Consider the following 17839-nt stretch of genomic DNA (forward strand, 5'->3'; position numbering starts at 1 on the left):
CGGAGTAATTAAGTTTCTATCAATCAGAGATGGATAGAGTTCAGCATAAGTCATCGGAATGGGATCAAAAGTGACCCTCTTCCTCTCGTAGCTAGTGCTAGCATTGTTGTTGTTGTTTCGAGGCTGGTAGGCCTGCTGTTGTGGACGTTGTTGTTGTTGCTGATATTGCTGAGATGGTTGTGGTTGATAATGCTGAGCTTCCCTGAAAACAGGTGCTATATGAGCCACCTGATGCTGGTTGTTGACTGGGCGAGCAATCTTCCTCTTCACAGAGGGTCTTCTCTTGACATGGGAATACACAACATGTGCCTCTCCCTCCTTCTTCTTTGCAAAGCTTCCATATCCCTCTGCTGAAGAGCCTTCCTCTCGAGTCAAACGTCCTTCACGGACCCCCTCTTCCAGTCTCATTCCCATATTCATCATCTCGGTGAAGTTTGAGGGAGCACTGGCTATCATCTTCTCATAGTAAAATGAACTCAAGGTCTTCAAAAAGATCTTGGTCATCTCCTTCTCTTCAAGGGGTGGCACTATCTGAGCTGCCAACTCGCGCCACCTCTGGGCGTATTCTTTGAAGGTCTCTTTCTCTTTCTGGGACATTGCCCTCAGCTGGTCCCTATCAGGAGCCATATCCACATTGTATTTATATTGCTTGACGAAGGCCTCACCAAGATCGTTGAAAGAGCGGATGTTCGAACTTTCCAGACCCATGTACCACCGGAGAGCGGCACCGGACAAACTGTCCTGAAAATAGTGGATGAGCAATTGGTCATTATCAGTTTGGGTTGACATCTTGCGAGCATACATCACAAGATGGCTGAGAGGGCATGTGTTTCCCTTATACTTCTCAAGTCAGGTACTTTGAATTTAATAGGGATCTTCATGTTGGACACGAGGCACAACTCAGCAGCACTCTTACCAAAGAGGTCCTTCCTATAGCGGGGTATTCGTTACCATTAGAGATATTGACTAAATCCAAGGTAAATCATACAAGTCGAGTCTCCACCGCACTTCTATTTATCCAAAGGAATGGTTAGAAAGCGAACAAAAACCTAAAAGTTTTAACAAAAACTAGTAAAAGGAACAGAGATCTGGGTAAAGGGATTGGTTATGCAATGGGAAGGTGTTAGGCACCCAAAACATCCTAGGTACTCCTAGGGAGCCCTTTTCATACTTGTGAAAGTTGTTGCTTTTGTGAAATTTTTGTTTGTGCTAACATGATTGAAGAGATGAGAAGAGAATGTACAAGTTGTTTACATTTTATGTTTGGATGGATAAACCCATTGCCTACGTACCGTCTTTAAAAAAGATTAGGATCAAAACCTCGTAGTTCGGGGTAAAAATCTCAAAAACAAGTTGGTGAATTGATTGGTCCAAAAGCCTTAAGGTCTTTTGTTATCAAAGGGAGAAAACTCAACCAAACCACAAATCCACCATGTGAGGATAGCTTCAATATGCTAGTGAGGGGTTAACCCTATAATAAGCATGGAAGACTCATTGTCCATCATTAAGGATATAGGTGAGTATTACATCTACCACAAGGATAACTCAAACCTAATAGATAAAGGTTATGAAAAATTTTGATTAAGGAAGTGGCCATTGGAACCACAAAAAAGAATTTGAATGGGTTATATTCACCAATTAGAAGTATATACAAAAATGGTCAAAGTTAACTTAAAAGTTCAATTCAAAATAAGTGTTATGAAAAGAAAGTTGAAAAATCAAAAGCATAAGGCTTAGGTTTCTAATGTTTAAAAAAAATAATGGTTAAATGTTTGCACAAAGAGTTTTAGCCTGGGTTAGAGTGGAGAGAAGAAGAAGAATGGCTAAGTCCTAAGGAAAATAAAAGGGAAAGGGAAAGAAATAAAACCACACTAGGAGTCCCTCTTTTGAGATCATATTGATGATCCAAGTAGCTCACATCCTTTGGAATAAGCAACCACAAAGTATAAGCAATCAGACAAGTCTCAAAAGAGATCCTCAATGCATCTTGTTTCTTCCACTTAGATGAACATGGCAATGGTCCTCCAATTAAGCTCAAATGGAAACTCCTAGCACAAAAGCACACACATCAAAAGTTCCATGAAGTAAAACAAGAATGGACAAGAGAGAGTTTAGAGACTTGGTCCTTCTAATTCCATTTTCATCATTAAGATCCTTTCACTCCAATTTTGCATAAGGAAGGTCCTAGAAACTAAGTCCAATTCTCCATTTTTATGCATAGGGAAAGTCCTAGAAACTAAGTCCATTTCTTTGCATTTTGGTTCACCACAATTAAAACAAAACACAAGCAAAATAATATATACACAGTTATGGGCTCAAGTGAGCAAAAGGCAAATGGCATTAACATAAACATGTGCTCAAATGAGCAAAGGGAAAAGCAAATGAGTAATATGTGCAAGAATAGTAAATTGCCTTAAAGTAAATTGCATAAAGTAAATTGCATTAAGTAAATGTTAATTTTCAATAGTTAGTGTTAGTAGTTAGTGTGCCATAAGGCAAATTTAGCGCTATGTTAAACAATCGTAATTGAACTTATGTAGAAGTCACAACTATCTGAGGCCGGTCAATAATAATGTAGGCAACAAACACAAGTTAGGAGTCTTGATTAGTGAACCAAGTCCCAACAACTTGCCATGCCAAAAGGAGAAGAGAATTGATCTTGTATTGGTTTAAGCCTTATGCATGATTTAAAAGACAACCCTTCCTTAATGCAAAGCCATTCACTTGATCAATTGATCAAGATGAATTAGATTTGAATCAAGGAAGGTTAAATCCCTCTAATCAATGCTAACTTATCAACCTTCAACTCATTGATCAAATAGAAAAAAGAAGAAGAGGAAAAAGAAGAAGGAGATGGATAAGAGAAAAGGAAATGACAAAATAAAATGCATTAAATGGAATCAAATGTATCAATCCTCATATGTTGACCAATAACATTGAAAGTCAAGGTTAAACAATCAAAAACAGAAGTGAGATGAAGATTGGAAGTCAAGAAAAGAATAAAATATTTTTGGCATTTTTTTAATATTAAAAATAAACTTGAATTAAAATATTAAAGAAAGGTCAAACTTCAAAATCACTTCAAATCAACCTTGAAAGGTCCAAATGATGTATCCTAAGTCCAACAAGGTCAAACAAAGTTTGACAAAAAATTTCAGCATTTTTAAAAGTCAGAAACTATTTTTAATCAATAAAAAATGAATAAAAATAACCTAATTGAACTAAAATCTCAAATAAATCTCAAATCAATTCAAAAATTGATGAGAATATTTTTCATAGATCCATCATCATTCAAATAGGTTAGGAAAATATTTTTGCATTTTTTGAATATAAAAAACTATTTAAAATGAATTAAAAATAACCAGAAAAGAGAAAATTCCCAAAAAAATATCAAGTGACAAAATAAAAAATATTAAGAATCAGAAATAGAAACTAGAATTTATTTGGGAAATAACGCAATTGGTCCCATATTTTTTGGATTAAAAATGAAGAAGATATTAATTTTTGAAATAAAATGGAATTAAAGAAAATAAAAGGAAAATAAAACAGAAAATAGAAATTGGAAAAAGCGTGGACCGTCTGATCTAAGCTCATTAATTGAGCTGGCAAATCAAGAGGCCAGGAAGCGCGCGTGTATGGTAGATCCAATTCAATGCGTGCACACGTGAAACAATTAAAAGTCATAACAAACAAGGGACGAGATTCAATCTGGAGAATGGATCAGACGGCCAGGATTTAAACTGGCAATGATGAAGCCACAGGAGCCACCGTCTTCTCCGGTGAGCTTCCCAGGTTCCGGCCAAGTTGTAGAAATGAAAAAGGCAACAAAAACGTGCGATCTATACATCAATAGAAAGCTGGGACGATGTACATCATCCCTATACCATCCATTTTAATTCTAGATCTCTATGATTTGAGAAATCAGAAGTTGAAAATTCTGGTGTTCATCATGAACTCAATGAATTGCAAAAATTAAGAGCATAAACATGATGCCTCTATTGAGAGGACTCAGCCAACACAAAATCACAGCCAATAGGTCAAAGGATGAAGAGAATCGAAGCAAATACCAGTTGGAGTTCAAGTTTGAGTTCTGGTGATTTGAGCTTGAAACCTTGCTTGCCTTGCTAAAACAGAAGTTCTATGGATCAAGGTGAAGAGGTCTAGGAACTTTTAGATCAAAGAAAACAGTCGAGGAAACTGAATTCTAGATCTGAAATTTTTAGAGAAAAGAGAGAGTTCCTTTGGTGTGAGGGTGGGGATTCAATTCAGCAGAGGTTCAGGCGCCTTCAGGTTGAAGAATTGAGAGGGCAAGGCATTGTGGTGCACAGATGAATTAGGGTTTCTCTGGGGAACAAACCTTAAACCCTTTGACTTACTTTGATCAAACATGATGAATTGGGATATTAGGGGGGCATATTTGATGGATGAGATCTTTGGGAACCATTACCATGCTTGCTATCATCTCCTCTTGGCCATGCATTTGTACCAGTGACCTCCTTGAAGCTTTTGACCTGGTGATTGCTTAAGCTACAAATGAAAAGATGTTAGTAACATATTTTTGTGCTTTGGTTAGTGAATAAAAATGACAAAAGCAATGATATACAATTCAAGCATGCTTGGTGATCACAAACCACTCACAAAGAGTCCCACCCAAAGGCAAGGGGAACCAAGATGCTCAAAGATCCTTGAGGCTATGCAAATGCAATGTTATGATGCCATGAGGGATCTTAGGGACAAAATTTGGGTCTTACAGATGCCCCTATTTAAGGTCATTCTAGCCGGAGAAGGGAAGGTTAAAATCTTCGTCTCGACGAGGTAGAATGGGCTTAAATAATAACAAAGAGACGAATTTTGGTCCCTAAGAGACCTCATGATGCAAATGTATGTATGCAAAAGGGTAACACTCTGTGGGGATATGTATCCACAAAGGAGTAAAGACAAACATGAGACACCGACAATCCACATGAGCAAAATGTTCCGCGGGACCAAACATCTTGGGGACTCCTGTGGGGATAAGAAAGAAATGCGTGAGCAGGGCACGCCACAAGGTTTGGGGAGCAGAATTCCAGAGGGGATAAACCAATGGAAAGACTCAGGCTGACCCAAAGATCGCTGGGGATGTCTAAAAAGACCCTCCTGGGGAAGCAACGAGATGAGGTGTTACCGGCTACTGGGTAACAAGCTCAATGAGACATGTGATCTGAACACCGACATAAGGGTCAAAGATACAACATGCTCGGGAAGAAATGAATATCTAAAACCGGTATAAGAGTGAGAGATACCAAAACTCCGAAACATATGAGGAAGACCTAAAAGGTATATTTCCACTCAGGGAAATCTGACTCCACAGGGGATAAAAGTCATAATAGGGAGCAGAAAGGGAGGAACACCTGGGATACCTGTAACACCCCGATAAAATATGATAATTATTTAATTTAAGTTAATAGTATATTTATTAATTTAATTAAATAATTGGAATATTATTGGAATAATATAAATTGGAATAATAAAGTTGGAATATATATAAGAGTTCCATTTGGTAAAAAGGGTTTTTCACGTGAAAACCAGAGAAGCGACAGAAAGTGAGAAAAGGGCAAAGAGGAAGAGCAAGAGAGCAAGGGTTGAAGAAAGGAAAAGCTTGAAGCTAAAGAAGATTTGCCGGATTAACTCAGGTAAGGGGGGGTTTATCGTCGTTTAATGGGTATTATGGGTTAACATGTAATGGGTAGTGATAAGCCGTTGAATTGACCCTAATTGGGATGATGAGTGCTGAAAAATTGTGATGAATAAGTTATGTTAAGGCTGTAATTGAATCTATATTTGGGTGAGTTGTGATTTTCCGAACGTGTAGCTTTTTACGGAATTGGAATCGGAGGTCCGGAAGTCCTCCAACGGCGGAAAATGCGGAGAATTCTGCATTCTGCTTCGTGTTAGCGCAGGAACAACTTTCTGTCTTGCGTTAACCGGTTAACCCAGGGTGTTAACCGGTTAACACTGTTATGAATTGTGAAATATTGCTGTCTGTCTTGCGTTAACCGGTTAACCCAGGGTGTTAACCGGTTAACACTGTTAAAATGTGCCAGGAAGCGTGTTCTGTTTGCGTTAACCGGTTAACCCAGGGCGTTAACCGGTTAACACTGTTCGAAAGGTAGAAAAACTGATATTTTAAATATTGTGAACAATTGATGATTGGCCTATATTGGTGTATGATATAGGAGGGATCAATTTCCCGTTGTTTTGAGCAGTGTAGGTATTAGTAGAGTGTGCTAATACTGTGATTGATTATGTGGCATGACATAATATGATTCTATGATAATTGTATTGATGATGTATGATGGTGTGCATAATGTTGTGAATATATCTATTATGTATGCTATTGTGAATGGACTGTTTATGGCTTAGAGTGTGAGCATATGTCCATTGTGGATTGTTGATGGTTGCATGCTAGGTGATTTAGTGTGCATAGTATGGCCTTTATGGTGGTAGCTAATTCCCATGGTGAGGAATTAGTGAGTGAGTTATTGTGGATTGTTGTTGATGTTTGCATGCTAGGTGATTTAGCGTGCATAGCATAGCCCTTGGGGTGGTAGCTAATTCCCATGGTGAGGAATTAGTGATGTGAGTCACTAGGTCTCAAATGAGTGGGACTAGTGAGCTTGGTAGCCGTATCTGGATTTGATCGGTGAGGTTGAACTATATGTTCACGAATAGTCGGTACCGCATGCATGGAGTCTCATTGCATAATGTATGTATGGCGTATAATATGAATGTATGTATTCCAATATTATACGTGTGTTTTGTGTTTGTGTTGAATATGATTGGGATTATGAGTTGGTGTTGCCGTTATTGAATGTGTGATCTGATTATATAATGCTTAGCATTACATGATATTTTATAATGCTTATTATATCGATTGAGGAACTCACCCTTACAACTATGTTTTCAGGTAACGAGCAGTGATTGAGTAGAAGCTAGTGATTGGAGTCTAGCGTAGTTCATTAGTGAGTCATGCTCTGGTAGATGTAACATCGGGACGGGATGTTTTACTTGTTTTCATTTGGTTGTTGAACAACTTTACATGTAATGTGTTACATGGCTTGTATGTTGTTAGATTTCTAACAGCTGCGTATTGTGCAATGTCTTATTTTGATTAATAAATGAGCATGACAAACTATTTTGATGAATGGTGTGAAGTGTCAAGTGTGACACCCTTAAATTGCATATCTACTCTGATTAATATTTGTTGTTTTAATTAATTATTGGGGTATTTTAGAAGGGTGTTACATTAGTGGTATCAGAGCATAGTCGGTCGAGTCGAGTCGTAATTATTCTGTTTCCCTGTACGTGATAGGTGTTGTGTAACCCTATCAGTACTTATTGTTTTAGCTTGTTGGGCTTTCAGAATAGAGATGGCTGGAAGAGGTAGAGATGATGCTGCGATTGCTGAGGCTCTGGGTATGCTAGCTGGAGTACTTGGAGGAAATCCGAATGTTGTGGGACTGGGAGCTGCTCGTCAACTGAGTGAGTTCCAAAAGAACAATCCTCCAATGTTCAAGGGAGCATACGATCCAGATGGTGCTCATAAGTGGTTGAAGGAGATCGAGAGGATCTTCCGAGTGACTGAGTATGCCGATAACCAGAAGGTCAGGTTCGGTACGCATATGCTGTCAGAGGAAGCAAATGATTGGTGGGTTGCTGCCCGCACTGAGTTGGAAGCTGTTGGGAATGCTGAGATCACTTGGGCGGTGTTCAGAGAGAGATTCCTGAGGAAGTACTTTCCAGAGGATGTCAGAGGAAAGAAAGAGATAGAGTTCTTAGAATTGAAGCAGGGCAATCGGTCTGTTACCGAGTATGCTGCTAAGTTCACTGAGCTGTCGAAGTATTACACTCCCTATGATGAGGCTACTGGGGAATTTTCAAAATGTGTGAAGTTTGAGAACGGGTTACGTCCCGAGATCAAGCAGGCTATTGGGTACCAGCGGATTAGAGTGTTTTCTGACTTTGTTGACTGTTGCAGGATTTTTGAACAGGATACCAAGGCCAGAGCGGAGAGCTATCAGCAGAGGGTTGATAGGAAAGGCAAGAATCAGAATGATCGTGGGAAACCGTATGCAGCTGGCAAAGGTTTCCAGAGACAGAGTGGGATGAAGAGACCTAGTGGGGGAGACTCCAGTGCCCCTGCTAAGTGTTACAGATGTGGTCAGGCTGGACATCGTATCCATGAGTGTACCAGTGCTGAGAAGAAGTGTTTCAAGTGTGGCAAAGGTGGTCACTTGGCCGCAGAGTGCCGGTTGAAGACTATGACTTGTTTCAACTGTGGAGAGGTGGGTCATATTAGCCCACAGTGTCCTAAGCCGAAGAAAGAGAACCAGTCGGGAGGCAAGGTCTTTGCTTTATCGGGTTCTGAGACTTCTGCAGATGATCGTTTGATCCGAGGTACGTGTTATATTAATGGCTTTCCTCTTGTAGCTATTATTGACACAGGTGCGACTCATTCCTTTATATCTTTGGATTGTGCTGTGAAACTTAAATTAGAGATATCTGAGATGCATGGGAGTATGGTGATTGATACTCCTGCAAAGGGTTCAGTGACTACTACTTCAGTTTGTTTAAATTTCCCTTTGAGTATTTTTGGTAGAGACTTTGTGATGGACCTCGTGTGTCTTCCACTAGTGCAGATTGATGTTATCCTGGGTATGAACTGGTTGGTGTTTAACCGAGTTTATATCAACTGTTTTGATAAGACTGTGATCTTTCCTAAGATTGAGGAAGGAGATAGTTTGTTTCTATCAGCAAGGCAGGTGAATGAGGCAGTAGCAGATGGGGCAGAGTTGTTTATGCTGTTAGCGACTTTGGAGGCTAAAGATAAACTGGTGATTTGCGATCTAGCCGTGGTGTGTGATTTTCCTGATGTGTTTCCTGAAGAAGTGAATGAATTACCGCCAGAGCGTGAAGTTGAGTTCTCGATTGATTTAGTACCTGGTACTAGGCCGATGTCGATGGCTCCGTACCGTATGTCTGCTGTTGAGTTAGCTGAATTGAAGAGTCAGCTGGAAGATCTGTTGGATAAGAAATTTATTCGTCCGAGTGTGTCACCGTGGGGTGCACCAGTGTTATTGGTTAAGAAGAAAGAAGGTACTATGAGGTTGTGTGTGGACTACAGGCAACTGAATAAAGTGACGATCAAGAATCGGTATCCTTTGCCGAGGATTGATGATTTGATGGATCAGTTGGTTGGTGCGAGTGTGTTCAGCAAAATAGATTTGAGATCGGGGTATCATCAGATACGTGTGAAAACTGAGGATATTCAGAAGACTGCTTTCAGAACAAGGTATGGACATTATGAGTATTCTGTAATGCCTTTTGGTGTGACTAATGCGCCTGGGGTATTTATGGAGTATATGAATAGGATTTTCCATCCGTACTTAGACAAGTTTGTTGTGGTGTTTATTGACGATATTTTGGTGTATTCGAAATCTGAAGAAGAGCATGCTGAACATTTGAGAGTGGTTTTAGGAGTCCTACGAGAAAAGAAGTTATTTGCTAAACTGTCCAAGTGTGAATTTTGGTTAGAAGAGGTTAGTTTTCTTGGACATGTGATTTCAAGAGGTGGTGTTGCTGTTGATCCTTCTAAGATAGAAGCGGTATCCAAGTGGGAAGCTCCGAAGTCAGTTTCTGAGATAAGGAGTTTTCTTGGACTTGCATGGAGTCTCATTGCATAATGTATGTATGGCGTATAATATGAATGGATGTATTCCAATATTATACGTGTGTTTTGTGTTTGTGTTGAATATGATTGGGATTATGAGTTGGTGTTGCCGTTACTGAATGTGTGATCTGATTAGGGTGATGAAATGTGTTAATTTACTTAGCATTACATGATATTTTATAATGCTTATTATATCGATTGAGGAACTCACCCTTACAACTATGTTTTCAGGTAACGAGCAGTGATTGAGTAGAAGCTAGTGATTGGTTTCTAGCGTAGTTCATTAGTGAGTCATGCTCTGGTAGATGTAACATCGGGACGGGATGTTTTACTTGTTTTCATTTGGTTGTTGAACAACTTTACATGTAATGTGTTACATGGCTTGTATGTTGTTAGATTTCTAACCGCTACGTATTGTGCAATGTCTTATTTTGATTAATAAATGAGCATGACAAACTATTTTGATGAATGGTGTGAAGTGTCAAGTGTGACACCCTTAAATTGCATATCTACTCTGATTAATATTTGTTGTTTTAATTAATTATTGGGGTATTTTAGAAGGGTGTTACATTAGTGGTATCAGAGCATAGTCGGTCGAGTCGAGTCGTAATTATTCTGTTTCCCTGTACGTGATAGGTGTTGTGTAACCCTATCAGTACTTATTGTTTTAGCTTGTTGGGCTTTCAGAATAGAGATGGCTGGAAGAGGTAGAGATGATGCTGCGATTGCTGAGGCTCTGGGTATGCTAGCTGGAGTACTTGGAGGAAATCCGAATGTTGTGGGACTGGGAGCTGCTCGTCAACTGAGTGAGTTCCAAAAGAACAATCCTCCAATGTTCAAGGGAGCATACGATCCAGATGGTGCTCATAAGTGGTTGAAGGAGATCGAGAGGATCTTCCGAGTGACTGAGTGTGCCGATAACCAGAAGGTCAGGTTCGGTACGCATATGCTGTCAGAGGAAGCAAATGATTGGTGGGTTGCTGCCCGCACTGAGTTGGAAGCTGTTGGGAATGCTGAGATCACTTGGGCGGTGTTCAGAGAGAGATTCCTGAGGAAGTACTTTCCAGAGGATGTCAGAGGAAAGAAAGAGATAGAGTTCTTAGAATTGAAGCAGGGCAATCGGTCTGTTACCGAGTATGCTGCTAAGTTCACTGAGCTGTCGAAGTATTACACTCCCTATGATGAGGCTACTGGGGAATTTTCAAAATGTGTGAAGTTTGAGAACGGGTTACGTCCCGAGATCAAGCAGGCTATTGGGTACCAGCGGATTAGAGTGTTTTCTGACTTGGTTGACTGTTGCAGGATTTTTGAACAGGATACCAAGGCCAGAGCGGAGAGCTATCAGCAGAGGGTTGATAGGAAAGGCAAGAATCAGAATGATCGTGGGAAACCGTATGCAGCTGGCAAAGGTTTCCAGAGACAGAGTGGGATGAAGAGACCTAGTGGGGGAGACTCCAGTGCCCCTGCTAAGTGTTACAGATGTGGTCAGGCTGGACATCGTATCCATGAGTGTACCAGTGCTGAGAAGAAGTGTTTCAAGTGTGGCAAAGGTGGTCACTTGGCCGCAGAGTGCCGGTTGAAGACTATGACTTGTTTCAACTGTGGAGAGGTGGGTCATATTAGCCCACAGTGTCCTAAGCCGAAGAAAGAGAACCAGTCGGGAGGCAAGGTCTTTGCTTTATCGGGTTCTGAGACTTCTGCAGATGATCGTTTGATCCGAGGTACGTGTTATATTAATGGCTTTCCTCTTGTAGCTATTATTGACACAGGTGCGACTCATTCCTTTATATCTTTGGATTGTGCTGTGAAACTTAAATTAGAGATATCTGAGATGCATGGGAGTATGGTGATTGATACTCCTGCAAAGGGTTCAGTGACTACTACTTCAGTTTGTTTAAATTTCCCTTTGAGTATTTTTGGTAGAGACTTTGTGATGGACCTCGTGTGTCTTCCACTAGTGCAGATTGATGTTATCCTGGGTATGAACTGGTTGGTGTTTAACCGAGTTTATATCAACTGTTTTGATAAGACTGTGATCTTTCCTAAGATTGAGGAAGGAGATAGTTTGTTTCTATCAGCAAGGCAGGTGAATGAGGCAGTAGCAGATGGGGCAGAGTTGTTTATGCTGTTAGCGACTTTGGAGGCTAAAGATAAACTGGTGATTTGCGATCTAGCCGTGGTGTGTGATTTTCCTGATGTGTTTCCTGAAGAAGTGAATGAATTACCGCCAGAGCGTGAAGTTGAGTTCTCGATTGATTTAGTACCTGGTACTAGGCCGATGTCGATGGCTCCGTACCGTATGTCTGCTGTTGAGTTAGCTGAATTGAAGAGTCAGCTGGAAGATCTGTTGGATAAGAAATTTATTCGTCCGAGTGTGTCACCGTGGGGTGCACCAGTGTTATTGGTTAAGAAGAAAGAAGGTACTATGAGGTTGTGTGTGGACTACAGGCAACTGAATAAAGTGACGATCAAGAATCGGTATCCTTTGCCGAGGATTGATGATTTGATGGATCAGTTGGTTGGTGCGAGTGTGTTCAGCAAAATAGATTTGAGATCGGGGTATCATCAGATACGTGTGAAAACTGAGGATATTCAGAAGACTGCTTTCAGAACAAGGTATGGACATTATGAGTATTCTGTAATGCCTTTTGGTGTGACTAATGCGCCTGGGGTATTTATGGAGTATATGAATAGGATTTTCCATCCGTACCTAGACAAGTTTGTTGTGGTGTTTATTGACGATATTTTGGTGTATTCGAAATCTGAAGAAGAGCATGCTGAACATTTGAGAGTGGTTTTAGGAGTCCTACGAGAAAAGAAGTTATTTGCTAAACTGTCCAAGTGTGAATTTTGGTTAGAAGAGGTTAGTTTTCTTGGACATGTGATTTCAAGAGGTGGTGTTGCTGTTGATCCTTCTAAGATAGAAGCGGTATCCAAGTGGGAAGCTCCGAAGTCAGTTTCTGAGATAAGGAGTTTTCTTGGACTTGCATGGAGTCTCATTGCATAATGTATGTATGGCGTATAATATGAATGGATGTATTCCAATATTATACGTGTGTTTTGTGTTTGTGTTGAATATGATTGGGATTATGAGTTGGTGTTGCCGTTACTGAATGTGTGATCTGATTAGGGTGATGAAATGTGTTAATTTACTTAGCATTACATGATATTTTATAATGCTTATTATATCGATTGAGGAACTCACCCTTACAACTATGTTTTCAGGTAACGAGCAGTGATTGAGTAGAAGCTAGTGATTGGTTTCTAGCGTAGTTCATTAGTGAGTCATGCTCTGGTAGATGTAACATCGGGACGGGATGTTTTACTTGTTTTCATTTGGTTGTTGAACAACTTTACATGTAATGTGTTACATGGCTTGTATGTTGTTAGATTTCTAACCGCTACGTATTGTGCAATGTCTTATTTTGATTAATAAATGAGCATGACAAACTATTTTGATGAATGGTGTGAAGTGTCAAGTGTGACACCCTTAAATTGCATATCTACTCTGATTAATATTTGTTGTTTTAATTAATTATTGGGGTATTTTAGAAGGGTGTTACATTAGTGGTATCAGAGCATAGTCGGTCGAGTCGAGTCGTAATTATTCTGTTTCCCTGTACGTGATAGGTGTTGTGTAACCCTATCAGTACTTATTGTTTTAGCTTGTTGGGCTTTCAGAATAGAGATGGCTGGAAGAGGTAGAGATGATGCTGCGATTGCTGAGGCTCTGGGTATGCTAGCTGGAGTACTTGGAGGAAATCCGAATGTTGTGGGACTGGGAGCTGCTCGTCAACTGAGTGAGTTCCAAAAGAACAATCCTCCAATGTTCAAGGGAGCATACGATCCAGATGGTGCTCATAAGTGGTTGAAGGAGATCGAGAGGATCTTCCGAGTGACTGAGTGTGCCGATAACCAGAAGGTCAGGTTCGGTACGCATATGCTGTCAGAGGAAGCAAATGATTGGTGGGTTGCTGCCCGCACTGAGTTGGAAGCTGTTGGGAATGCTGAGATCACTTGGGCGGTGTTCAGAGAGAGATTCCTGAGGAAGTACTTTCCAGAGGATGTCAGAGGAAAGAAAGAGATAGAGTTCTTAGAATTGAAGCAGGGCAATCGGTCTGTTACCGAGTATGCTGCTAAGTTCACTGAGCTGTCGAAGTATTACACTCCCTATGATGAGGCTACTGGGGAATTTTCAAAATGTGTGAAGTTTGAGAACGGGTTACGTCCCGAGATCAAGCAGGCTATTGGGTACCAGCGGATTAGAGTGTTTTCTGACTTGGTTGACTGTTGCAGGATTTTTGAACAGGATACCAAGGCCAGAGCGGAGAGCTATCAGCAGAGGGTTGATAGGAAAGGCAAGAATCAGAATGATCGTGGGAAACCGTATGCAGCTGGCAAAGGTTTCCAGAGACAGAGTGGGATGAAGAGACCTAGTGGGGGAGACTCCAGTGCCCCTGCTAAGTGTTACAGATGTGGTCAGGCTGGACATCGTATCCATGAGTGTACCAGTGCTGAGAAGAAGTGTTTCAAGTGTGGCAAAGGTGGTCACTTGGCCGCAGAGTGCCGGTTGAAGACTATGACTTGTTTCAACTGTGGAGAGGTGGGTCATATTAGCCCACAGTGTCCTAAGCCGAAGAAAGAGAACCAGTCGGGAGGCAAGGTCTTTGCTTTATCGGGTTCTGAGACTTCTGCAGATGATCGTTTGATCCGAGGTACGTGTTATATTAATGGCTTTCCTCTTGTAGCTATTATTGACACAGGTGCGACTCATTCCTTTATATCTTTGGATTGTGATCTGAAACTTAAATTAGAGATATCTGAGATGCATGGGAGTATGGTGATTGATACTCCTGCAAAGGGTTCAGTGACTACTACTTCAGTTTGTTTAAATTTCCCTTTGAGTATTTTTGGTAGAGACTTTGTGATGGACCTCGTGTGTCTTCCACTAGTGCAGATTGATGTTATCCTGGGTATGAACTGGTTGGTGTTTAACCGAGTTTATATCAACTGTTTTGATAAGACTGTGATCTTTCCTAAGATTGAGGAAGGAGAGAGTTTGTTTCTATCAGCAAGGCAGGTGAATGAGGCAGTAGCAGATGGGGCAGAGTTGTTTATGCTGTTAGCGACTTTGGAGGCTAAAGATAAACTGGTGATTTGCGATCTAGCCGTGGTGTGTGATTTTCCTGATGTGTTTCCTGAAGAAGTGAATGAATTACCGCCAGAGCGTGAAGTTGAGTTCTCGATTGATTTAGTACCTGGTACTAGGCCGATGTCGATGGCTCCGTACCGTATGTCTGCTGTTGAGTTAGCTGAATTGAAGAGTCAGCTGGAAGATCTGTTGGATAAGAAATTTATTCGTCCGAGTGTGTCACCGTGGGGTGCACCAGTGTTATTGGTTAAGAAGAAAGAAGGTACTATGAGGTTGTGTGTGGACTACAGGCAACTGAATAAAGTGACGATCAAGAATCGGTATCCTTTGCCGAGGATTGATGATTTGATGGATCAGTTGGTTGGTGCGAGTGTGTTCAGCAAAATAGATTTGAGATCGGGGTATCATCAGATACGTGTGAAAACTGAGGATATTCAGAAGACTGCTTTCAGAACAAGGTATGGACATTATGAGTATTCTGTAATGCCTTTTGGTGTGACTAATGCGCCTGGGGTATTTATGGAGTATATGAATAGGATTTTCCATCCGTACCTAGACAAGTTTGTTGTGGTGTTTATTGACGATATTTTGGTGTATTCGAAATCTGAAGAAGAGCATGCTGAACATTTGAGAGTGGTTTTAGGAGTCCTACGAGAAAAGAAGTTATTTGCTAAACTGTCCAAGTGTGAATTTTGGTTAGAAGAGGTTAGTTTTCTTGGACATGTGATTTCAAGAGGTGGTGTTGCTGTTGATCCTTCTAAGATAGAAGCGGTATCCAAGTGGGAAGCTCCGAAGTCAGTTTCTGAGATAAGGAGTTTTCTTGGACTTGCATGGAGTCTCATTGCATAATGTATGTATGGCGTATAATATGAATGGATGTATTCCAATATTATACGTGTGTTTTGTGTTTGTGTTGAATATGATTGGGATTATGAGTTGGTGTTGCCGTTACTGAATGTGTGATCTGATTAGGGTGATGAAATGTGTTAATTTACTTAGCATTACATGATATTTTATAATGCTTATTATATCGATTGAGGAACTCACCCTTACAACTATGTTTTCAGGTAACGAGCAGTGATTGAGTAGAAGCTAGTGATTGGTTTCTAGCGTAGTTCATTAGTGAGTCATGCTCTGGTAGATGTAACATCGGGACGGGATGTTTTACTTGTTTTCATTTGGTTGTTGAACAACTTTACATGTAATGTGTTACATGGCTTGTATGTTGTTAGATTTCTAACCGCTACGTATTGTGCAATGTCTTATTTTGATTAATAAATGAGCATGACAAACTATTTTGATGAATGGTGTGAAGTGTCAAGTGTGACACCCTTAAATTGCATATCTACTTTGATTAATATTTGTTGTTTTAATTAATTATTGGGGTATTTTAGAAGGGTGTTACATTAGTGGTATCAGAGCATAGTCGGTCGAGTCGAGTCGTAATTATTCTGTTTCCCTGTACGTGATAGGTGTTGTGTAACCCTATCAGTACTTATTGTTTTAGCTTGTTGGGCTTTCAGAATAGAGATGGCTGGAAGAGGTAGAGATGATGCTGCGATTGCTGAGGCTCTGGGTATGCTAGCTGGAGTACTTGGAGGAAATCCGAATGTTGTGGGACTGGGAGCTGCTCGTCAACTGAGTGAGTTCCAAAAGAACAATCCTCCAATGTTCAAGGGAGCATACGATCCAGATGGTGCTCATAAGTGGTTGAAGGAGATCGAGAGGATCTTCCGAGTGACTGAGTGTGCCGATAACCAGAAGGTCAGGTTCGGTACGCATATGCTGTCAGAGGAAGCAAATGATTGGTGGGTTGCTGCCCGCACTGAGTTGGAAGCTGTTGGGAATGCTGAGATCACTTGGGCGGTGTTCAGAGAGAGATTCCTGAGGAAGTACTTTCCAGAGGATGTCAGAGGAAAGAAAGAGATAGAGTTCTTAGAATTGAAGCAGGGCAATCGGTCTGTTACCGAGTATGCTGCTAAGTTCACTGAGCTGTCGAAGTATTACACTCCCTATGATGAGGCTACTGGGGAATTTTCAAAATGTGTGAAGTTTGAGAACGGGTTACGTCCCGAGATCAAGCAGGCTATTGGGTACCAGCGGATTAGAGTGTTTTCTGACTTGGTTGACTGTTGCAGGATTTTTGAACAGGATACCAAGGCCAGAGCGGAGAGCTATCAGCAGAGGGTTGATAGGAAAGGCAAGAATCAGAATGATCGTGGGAAACCGTATGCAGCTGGCAAAGGTTTCCAGAGACAGAGTGGGATGAAGAGACCTAGTGGGGGAGACTCCAGTGCCCCTGCTAAGTGTTACAGATGTGGTCAGGCTGGACATCGTATCCATGAGTGTACCAGTGCTGAGAAGAAGTGTTTCAAGTGTGGCAAAGGTGGTCACTTGGCCGCAGAGTGCCGGTTGAAGACTATGACTTGTTTCAACTGTGGAGAGGTGGGTCATATTAGCCCACAGTGTCCTAAGCCGAAGAAAGAGAACCAGTCGGGAGGCAAGGTCTTTGCTTTATCGGGTTCTGAGACTTCTGCAGATGATCGTTTGATCCGAGGTACGTGTTATATTAATGGCTTTCCTCTTGTAGCTATTATTGACACAGGTGCGACTCATTCCTTTATATCTTTGGATTGTGCTCTGAAACTTAAATTAGAGATATCTGAGATGCATGGGAGTATGGTGATTGATACTCCTGCAAAGGGTTCAGTGACTACTACTTCAGTTTGTTTAAATTTCCCTTTGAGTATTTTTGGTAGAGACTTTGTGATGGACCTCGTGTGTCTTCCACTAGTGCAGATTGATGTTATCCTGGGTATGAACTGGTTGGTGTTTAACCGAGTTTATATCAACTGTTTTGATAAGACTGTGATCTTTCCTAAGATTGAGGAAGGAGATAGTTTGTTTCTATCAGCAAGGCAGGTGAATGAGGCAGTAGCAGATGGGGCAGAGTTGTTTATGCTGTTAGCGACTTTGGA

This window comes from Lathyrus oleraceus, chromosome 2 (assembly GCF_024323335.1).
Source record: "Lathyrus oleraceus cultivar Zhongwan6 chromosome 2, CAAS_Psat_ZW6_1.0, whole genome shotgun sequence".
NCBI classification, from domain to species: domain Eukaryota; kingdom Viridiplantae; phylum Streptophyta; class Magnoliopsida; order Fabales; family Fabaceae; genus Lathyrus; species Lathyrus oleraceus.